The sequence below is a fragment of the Sorex araneus genome, chromosome 1 (assembly GCF_027595985.1).
Source record: "Sorex araneus isolate mSorAra2 chromosome 1, mSorAra2.pri, whole genome shotgun sequence".
In the NCBI taxonomy this organism is placed as follows: Eukaryota; Metazoa; Chordata; class Mammalia; order Eulipotyphla; family Soricidae; genus Sorex; species Sorex araneus.
In genome coordinates, this window is record NC_073302.1 from 31,920,936 (window position 1) to 31,930,791 (window position 9,856).

Below are 9,856 nucleotides of genomic sequence, written 5' to 3' on the forward strand. Positions count from 1 at the left end.
TATAAATTTTTACATGACTATTTAGTATTGGATAACTTTGTTATTTAATTTAAAGGTTGATTAAATTATGGTGAATTAAACCAAGGCTAAACATTCACTCATTTCTTTATTTGGGCATATTTTTAGATTATTTCTCACCAAAAAGGATCGTCAAATTATAATCTATTAAATGACTCTTAAAAGACTCTTGTGACAGATTTTCTTCTATAAATGTAATGCTAATACGCTTCTTTCCAAATGGTTGATTATTTAACCTGAGGGAGATTACATAAATAGTCTAATACTTAGAATTAGAAATTCATCTAGAGTTATAAATAATGTGCATAGTAATTTTTAAAAATTAGGTCTCAGGTTATTGGTCCGGATGTTTTCATTGACATTAAGGAATCTTAATAAACTGTGAGCTTCATTAGCCAAGATCATTTTAAGAGCACTCCAGAAATGTGATTTGTTATTTTTCAAATACTGAAAGATCAAAAGGGACATAGTCACCTTAATTTTAAAAGATATTCTATAGTAACATTTTCAAAAATTTTATCTGCATGTGTCCACTTTATTTTCCCTCCTCAAAGAACATTGCAGTAAGTGGCTGATGAATTTTCATGTTAAGCATTTTAAGAAGCTCACTTATCTTGTCAACCTATTTTTCATTTATCTCAGAGAATAAATAAACCTTGTCTACATTTATAGAAACTCTATCTCAATTTGATTCGGCATTTATTTTCTAACTATTCAATGGTTCAAAAAGTCCCAGAGGCTAACCTAGGCAAAATAATACAGAAGATGTTACAGGCTCTAGTAAAGAAAACATTTGCCATGGACTCACGTTTTTCTTTCCATAATTAATTTTTATATTCTCTCTCTTAAACAGCAGAATCACAAATTTTGGGAGCTCTCTCTTTTTTCTCTCACATCTTTGAATTTGTTTCAATTAAATTATTTTGCTCCACTAACTTTTTTTTGGCTTTTGGGGTCACAGCTGGCGATGCACAGGGGTTACTCCTGGCTCATGCACTCAGGAATTACTCCTGGCAGTGCTCAGGGGACCATATGAGATGCTGGGAATTGAACCCGGGTTGGCCTCATACAAGGTAAATGCCCTACCTGCTGTGTTACCACTCTAGCCCCTTCACTAACTTTTTTTAAAAAACAAATAAATACCAATAGATTCATGCATATAAGAAGTGGCTGGAGTCTAAATGCAGAGCTGTAAATGCATGTGTCATTATATTGTAGACAGCACTTCGAAAGAAGAAATAGGTAGCAGTTTGGGGTGATAAAATAAATGTTCAATGTTCTGACTTTGTTACTCTAGGAAACAAAAAGGTGAGGTATATCAACTAAATTGATAGGGGGAAATTGACCCGCAAGTGGGAAATTGAACCTGAAATCAAAGAAGTGTAATTATAAGGAAGAGGTTCCCCACTATGATGTCCAAGTACAGTGACTCTTGAAACTTTGCATATTCATTGCAGATCCTTGGAAGTTCTGCTTAGCTGCTGCTTCGTATTTGATGCTAATAGCACATGAGATTTCCCCCTCTCTTTCTTAATTCATTTCTTTACAAGATTTTGAAATTCCAGGGATTTTGCTTTATGCCTCATTTCTCAAACTTCCTTCTCTTCCCCTCCTTTCACCACCGTAGAATTGTGGTGAGTTTTTTTGTTTGTGTGTGAGTGTGTGTGTGTGTTTTACTGATTCTTAGTGTTAGTTTTAATATCTTTTAAAAAATTTTTATTAGTAAATCACTGTGGAGTATAGTTACAAACTTATGAACTTTCATGTTTGTATTTGGTTTACATCCCTCCACCAGTGCCCATTCTCCTCCACTAATGTTCCCAGTATCCCTCCCACCACCCCCATCTCAACCCCCACTACCCCACCCTGCCTCTATGGTGGGGCATTCCCTTTTGTTCTCTCTCCTGTTGGATGTTGCAGTTTGCAATAGAGGTATTGAGTGGCCATCAAGTTCAATCTATAGTCCACTATTGGTAGGCAGCTTTCAACCCGAGTGGGTCCTTCCAATATTTTCTACTAGATGTTCCCTTCTCTGTCTCTGCTGCCTTTTCCCCCAGCATGTGAGGCCTTTCCAATCTGTGGGGCAGACCTCCTGGTTCTAATCTCTATCACTCTTGGGTGTTAGTGTCTCATTCTGCTACTTTATTCCACACATGAGTGCGATCTTTCTGTGTCTTGCAGTGCACTATGGATCACTGTATAAATATGACCTTTAAAAACATTAAAATAAGGGCTGAAGTAATAGTACAATGGAAAGGCATTTGCCTTGCATGCAGACCACCCAGATTCAATCCCCAGCATCACACATGGCAGACATGGTTCCTTGATCACCACCAGGATGTGGGGATTAGGGGACTTCTGTGTCTGACCACAGAGCCAGAGCACATCCAAGTGCTCCCCTCAAACCAAAAATATTTAAAGATTTATAAAATTTCTATGGTCCAGCATATCACTACTAGGAATTTACCAGAGGCTGTGAAGACACTAATTCAAATGGAGATTTGCACCACACTATCATAACAGGATTATTCACCAAACAGAATTATCTCAACAACACCCAGTGCATAAGATTTTTAAGCTGGCTGGCTCCTGATGTACCTGCTGTCTCTGTCCATGAGCTGTACTGCTCTGCAGGATCACAGCAAGGACACACGCTGAAGGAGAATTTGTGATACTGGTCAGCTGGACATCTTTGTCCCCTCCAAGTGTACTAGTGACAAATATAGTATGTGGCTGTTTGTGATGTAAGCAAGTAGACAGGGAAAGGGCCCTCCCAAGGCAATGGCAAAATCCAACCTTGCAGAAAACAGGAAAAAGAGGAAAAAAAATAGGAACTAAGGCCTGATAAGACCCTCACCTGGTACCAGCAACAGACCCAAAGAAGCTCCTGCAAGAACACAAGGCCAGACAAGGAATTTCAAAGAAGACCATTACCATTCCCAACCCCTTTGGTAACCTCCTTAGCAATGGACTTTTACTTAGGTAGAAGCCCAGTTGGGGGCAGATTGGAGAAACCCTATAAAGGCCACCTTGAACAAAGGGAGGGTGCAGTTACACTGCCCAAGATCATGTGCTGCTTATGCCTACCTGATCATGTGCTGCTTATGCCCACATGTGACTGAGCACATGTGGTGCCTGAGCACATGTGTTGCCCGCATCTCTCATCTTGAGATATGTACTTTTGTGTTTTTGTGTCAAATGCTGGGGTGTGTGTAGGGGCTCTCTCTACCCTTGGAGAAGACCATGTTCTCTCTTGAGCGTCTCTCTCTCTCTCTCTCTCTCTCTCTCTCTCTCTCTCATCCCCCACCACTCTCTTCCCCTCCACACCTTCAAAACCTCCAAATAAAATCTGTTTTACTTCACTGCCTGTCTACTCCTGAAATTCTTTTCTGCAAGGAGACACAAGTACCCCAAAAACCCTGGGTAAGGCCTGGGACTGATTTCTCCTTTCCTGCAAAGAGCAAATCTTCCCTCCAGCCTTTGTCCGTAGGTCCCGGAGAAATCCGTGGTGGTAATCAACTTCCATGCCTTGCAGACCAAGTGGATATCAGGTGTGGCTTGACGGCCACTTTGTGGGGCTCAGGCCCATGCTGAGCAGGGGCTCACTGCAGACTTTGCCAGTCCTAGTCTTCCCAGCAGGACCCAGGTGGCAGAGGCAGAGTGGGAAAAGGGGATTGTCTTTCTCTCCTCACGACTCACATGAGCCATGTGTGGGGTCCACCGACATCATTTGGAGTTTGAATATTAATAGACCCAAAGAATATTTTTATATTATTAGAGAAATCCCAAATTATGTATATATTGAAAGACTCGTTAAAAATATAAACTAAAACTGTAAAGCTATGATTACTAAGTGCTATAATAGGGTTAATTTTTCCTTTTATGGTTATATGTGAAAGATTCACAGAGAAGTACAGAGAGGAAAAGAATACAAAGCAGAGTTACAGGAAACACTCCCACATGAGGTTCATGGGTCAGAAGCATTGTAGCACTGTAGCACTGTCATCACGTTGTTCATCGATTTGCTCAGGCAGACACCAGTAACGTCTCCATTGTGAGACTTGTTACTGTTTTTGGCATATCGAATATGCCACGGGTAGCTTGCCAGGCTCTGTTGTGTGGGCAGGATGCTCTCGGTAGCTTGCTGGCTCTCCCAGAGGGACGGAGGAATTGAACCCCAGCCTGCTGCATGCAAGGCAAATGCCCTACCCGCTGTGCTATCACTCAGGTCAGAAGAAGCCAGTGAAACCTTGTCCAATTTGTGTTTTGGGGTGGATTGATAGTGAAGTAGAGCAGGTCTTGGGGGTTGGGGAAATGTGCTGTTAGATCTGTACCAGGTCCAAGTGGTTGGCTCCAGTAGGCTGGCTCCAGGTCTACCATTGTCAGAAGCTTTCATGCAAGCTCCAGGAATTCATGCAAGTCTTGTACAAATTTCTGGATGGGGATATGCACCTCATACGCAGATGCTCATCTCAGTTTCAAATAATCCTTCTATCCTAAGCCCTCTGGGCAGATCCAATAATACGTAATTTTACAATTCTGTATAATGTATATAAATTGATGAGACATCTTAAAACAGTTGATATATTCCAGTACTTCTGGTGACAAATAAGAGATGGCCATACTTGAATGAAACGTTGAATAGCTGGCCTAGAGAGATAGTACAGTGGGTGGGGCGCTCACTTTCATGTGGCTGATCTAGGTTTGGGCTCCAGTACCCCTTAGGCTATCTCTCTATCTATCTCTCTAACTCATGATCTCTGTTTAAAATTAGCAGGTGCTAGGGGAGTGATAGTACAGTGAATAGGGCCCTTACCTTGCACGTGACAGACTCGAGATTGATACCTGGCAACACATATGGTCCATCATGTCCTGCCAGAAGTGATCCCTGTACACAGAGCCAGGAGTAACCTCTGAGCACAGATGAGTGTGGCTCAGAAAGAAAAAACAAAAAACTGTCAGGACTGGGATGTGGCTCAAAAAGTTCATGCCATGTACCTGTGAGACCTAACTTCTATCTCTCACATTGAAAAAACATGTAAAATTTATCTAAAAATTTTGTAAAATTTATTTATTTTATAAATAAAATGAAGATTTTTTTTAGCTTAAGTATTTTATTTGTTTGCAACTAAGCTTGTTAACACTATATAATGAAAATGTACAAAGAATAATGTTGCAGTTTTTGGTTAGATTTAAGTCAAAGACATTCATTAATAAGGAATCTTCGAATGTGAATATTCCAGAAATTTCTCTACACCATCTAATCTGAACAACCATCTCTGAATATTACCTTACTTTGGAAGGTATTGGCATACATTTGAATTAAACTCAGAATTTTTCAAAATAAGCCCTAATTTAAAAAACTATTCTATATTCAAACTAAAAGAATTTTAATAGAACTTTCCTTTCCACAAACAATAATAAAGGAAACAAGGCATTTTGTAAAATGTGGTCCTGAACAAGTCACAGTAAAAAATAAATGTGTACTTAACTTCCACCTCCTCAAAACAGAGGCTACTTTCTGTTCCACAGCCTTGGAAACAAGGTGAAGAACAGTCTGTAAGCAACTTCGTGTAGGGGGTTGCCAAAACAAAGCTCAAGCAGTTGAACATGGACACCTCTTTAAAAAGTTGGGAGAACCTGATCAAAGGATCCAAATTCTATTAATAACTGATACAGAAGTGAAATGGCTCCTCCCAAGTAGCAGTGCCCTGAGGGCCTGGCCCAGCCCCATGCTCACCTATTTTAGGCTCCAAAGCAAACCCTGATGCTCCTGCTCCAGGGGAGACATTCTCTTTTTAGAGGTTCAGTGTGTGAATGAGGTGAGCACAGACTCCACATGGGTATTTTAAGGCTTGGAGTCACAGCATTTTTCTAACTAGGGCTAGGCAGAGTTCACTGTGTCAAAAGGCCCATCCCCAGATGGTTCTAATTCCTCACCACGCAATTGTAGATCTAGGACCACAGACCTTTGCTATGTCATCATAATCACATCTAATGTCCATCCTAACTTATAATTCATATTCTGTGCCTGGAAATAGTCCCTGTATTTAACAATTATACCTACACAGAAAACAATCCACTGTTATAACTTGTATGGTCGCAAAACATTAATGACCTTCTGTAGATCAAGCTAATGTCTTCAACCATAATTGCCGTGCATCAAATTCACAGCCAGAATCCCCAAGTTCAAAATAATTTGCACAATACAAATAATAACTTAAAACACACACACACACACACACACATATACACACACTCGCGCACACACTTCTTACAGAGCTGTGCTTGGGGAAACTCCATTTGCTGAGTGCCACTGAGGGCATATTTTACTAAACTGCTGCTCCAGGGATTTTAGTTTGGGAAATCTATCACAGTAGGGCACAGCTGTTTATTGGATGAGCAGAAAAGAAAGATATGCTTGTGGCAACCAGAAAGTTTTAAGGTCTTTCAAGTTGTATAAAATGGACCTGCAGAAACATTTAAATGTTCTCAGGATGCAAAGTTGGAGCTGAAATGTGATATCAAACCAGTTGCAAAAAGTGTACAGCAGCCATCTCTTGAGGTCGAACCTGGTACCCAGATATGCAAGAAAGCTTCAGGACACATAGCTTGTTGGCCTTGTCCCATATCGTCACATAATCTGATCATGTGTGAATTTCACAAAAGATTCATATTGTTCTGCTAGCTTGGTATTGAGGATTCGCTCATACTCCTCCCGAATTTTATCTTCATAGTCTTTTAAGAGACGCTCACATATGTAAAGGTGGGCTGGTCCTTTTTCATCCAGGAAGAACCTGGAGAATTAGGTGCTGTGAGTGCTGAGGAGTGAGGGTGACTTTCTGAAGTACCAGCTTCACTCTGATTAAGAACAACTTCTAAATGTCTCCACCTCTGATAACGGCTATATTGTTGTTTAATGTTCTGAAAAATTTGCTCCGGGGTGGGGAGGCGCCGCTCGCTGCCGGGCAGGCCGGGCTGCTGCAGAGGCGGCGGCGGGGTCTGCGCGGCGAACAGCGGGGACCCGGGGCTCAGCAGCGCCGCCTCGAACTCCATCGGCCGCTTCAGCGTCGCCCCGCACGCCATGCCGCCGAGGGGCCAGGCACCGGAGCCCACGCAGCTGGTACTGCGGCCCAACCTCCAGCTCCGCCCTGGAGCTGCAAGCCGAGCCGGCTCCAATATAAAATGAAGATCTTATACCCAGGAGACACTGATATCTAAAGTTCTTTTCAGCCCCAACCTCTGTGATCTTACAATTCAACTACTTCTTGAACTTAGAACATTGCATTTTATTAATTTGTTTTGCTTTATGTAGTACTTATTTTACATGCTAACTCTCTAGAATTAGGATGCCTTTTACAATTAGTGCCATCATCATCAATATTGTATAATGCCACTGGTTGATGTCAACTTTTTTTGGAGGGGGGGAGAACATTTGGTGGCACTTCTTAGACTGCTCCTGGCTCTGTGCTCAGAAGTCACTCTTTTTTTATTAATATATTTTTATTTAATTTGTTGCTTTTTTGGGTCATACCTAGCAATGCACAGGGGTTACTCCTGGACCATGCACTCAGAAATTAGTAGGTGCTTGGGGGACCATATGGGATTCTGGGAATCGAATCTAGGTTGGCCGCATGCAAGGCAAACACCCTACCCACTGTGGTATCATTCCAGCCCCTCAGAAGCCACTCAGGGCCCTGTGGTACTGGGGATGGAACCTGGACCTCCTCAACGTGAAGCATGTGCTCAGCCTTTTGAAAACTCTCTGTGACTCCTACAATATAAGATTTTTAATTATTACTACACTCTTAACTTTGGAGGAGTCTCACACATAAAGGAATTGGCAGAGGAACCCAGGTGTGCAGGACCTGGGGCCAAGTTCTCCAAGGCTGCTTGGATCAGGACTGATTCTCTTCCTCCCAGATCCCCCATTTTCCAGTAGCTAGGCAGTCACACCCAGAAACTGCCCCCAGTGCCCGTGTAATCCCATCAATGGCCAACATCCAGAGACTCTAAAACCAAGCTCCCGGAAGCAACATCTAATAGCCTAGTTCACCCTCTTGGAGAACCTGACAAGCTACAGAGAGTCTATTGCCCGCTTGGGAGAGCCTGACAAGCTCCCTGTGGCGTATTAATATCCCAAATGCAGTAACATATATATATATGTATATATATATATCTATATATATATACACACACACACACACACACACACATACCTCTCGGAGAGCTTGGCAAGCTATTGAGAGTATTCCGCCCGCACTGCAGAGCCTGGCAAGCTACCCGTGGCATATTTGATATGCTAAAAACAGTAACGATAGGTCTCATTCTCCTGACCCTGAAAGAGCCTCTAATCATTGGGAAAGATGAGTAAAGAGAGGCTGCTAAAATCTCAGGGCTGAGTTAATAGAGACGTTACTGGTGCCCTCTCGAGTAAATCAATGAACAATGGGATGACAGTGATACCCTTAGGCTCCCCCTAGCTCTCTAGGAGAGACCCCTGAACAGAGTCAGGGGTAAACACTGAGCACTACATGGTGTGGAATCAACACAAAACAAAACAAACAAAGCTCCTTTGAAATGGTAATTTTAATAAAATTACATATGGCCAAAATTATAAAGAAAGCAAAAATATAAATCAGTATGTGAGGTAGGAGAGTGCCTGGAGAACTTGTTTATTGTTTTCTATTATCTAGAGTCTTTGAGCTGTTTCTGAATCTTAGTTCTCTGATTTACTCAAAATCCTTTCAATAAATGTCTTTTTGTGTGTTTAAGTAAAACTGGTCATTTTTATTACTTGCACACAAAATCCACGCTATGGAACTGAAAACACAAATGATTTTTTCCAAAAGGTTCAGCGACTAATGTACCCTCAAAAAGGAGTTCTGAAACTGTTCCTCCAACTTTGAAAAGTGTAAATTTTTCAAAGCAATGCTAAAAACTAATGTACAATATCAAAGATAGTGAGTAATGGAAAGAATAATACTGTCTTAAGAGTACAAGGTTGCCTTTATAGGTTAGTTTGCTGTTTTATTTTTTTCATATGTTACATTGTGCTTTGGGAAAGTTTTGATGGTCTCTTAATGGGAATGTATTTAGTTGAAGACAGCCTACCTAAGTTTTATTAATGCCGCATATCTATCTAAAAGTTTCAGGGGACTGGAGTGATAGTACAGTGGGTAGGGCATTTGCCTTGCACGCAGCTGACCCAGGTTCAATTCCCAGCATCTTATATGGTCCCCTGAGCACCACCAGGAGTAATTCCTGAGTGCATGAACCAGGAGTAACCCCAGAGCATGGCCAGGTGTGACCCAAAAAGAAAAAAAATGTTTCACTATGCCTAAGAATTTATATTTTCTCCTAAAACACAAACTGCTGATACTTGTCTCTGAATGAATGCCCACCTACTTACTCTTTAGTTGTTTTCATTATAATGGTCTGGTGCAGGACAGGAGAGAGTACAATAGGTAGGGGATTTGTGCTGACCTAAGTTCGATCCCCAGCACCCCACACCCTAACAGGAGTGACCCTTGAGCACAAAGCCCTATGCACTGCCCAGTGGGGCCCAAAAGCAATAATACAAATCACTGTCACTGTCATCCTGTTGCTCATCGATTTTCTCGAGCGGGCACCAGTAACGTCAACCTCTCCATTGTGAGACTTGTTGTTACTGTGTTGGCATATCAAATACGTCATGGGTAGCTTGCCAGGCTCTTCCATGCGGGCAAGATACTCTTGGTAGCTTGCCGGGATCTTCAAGGGGGGCAGAGGAATCGAACCTGGGTCAGCCACGTGCAAGGTGAATGCCCTACCCACTGCACTATCACTCCAACCCCCC

The 9,856-nt window shown here is 41.9% G+C and overlaps 1 pseudogene; it reads right to left on the minus strand.

The window, feature by feature from the left end:
* Window positions 1–5,122: 5,122 nt before the first annotated feature.
* Window positions 5,123–7,104, minus strand: LOC101542270 (akirin-1-like; annotated as a pseudogene).
* Window positions 7,105–9,856: the final 2,752 nt, after the last annotated feature.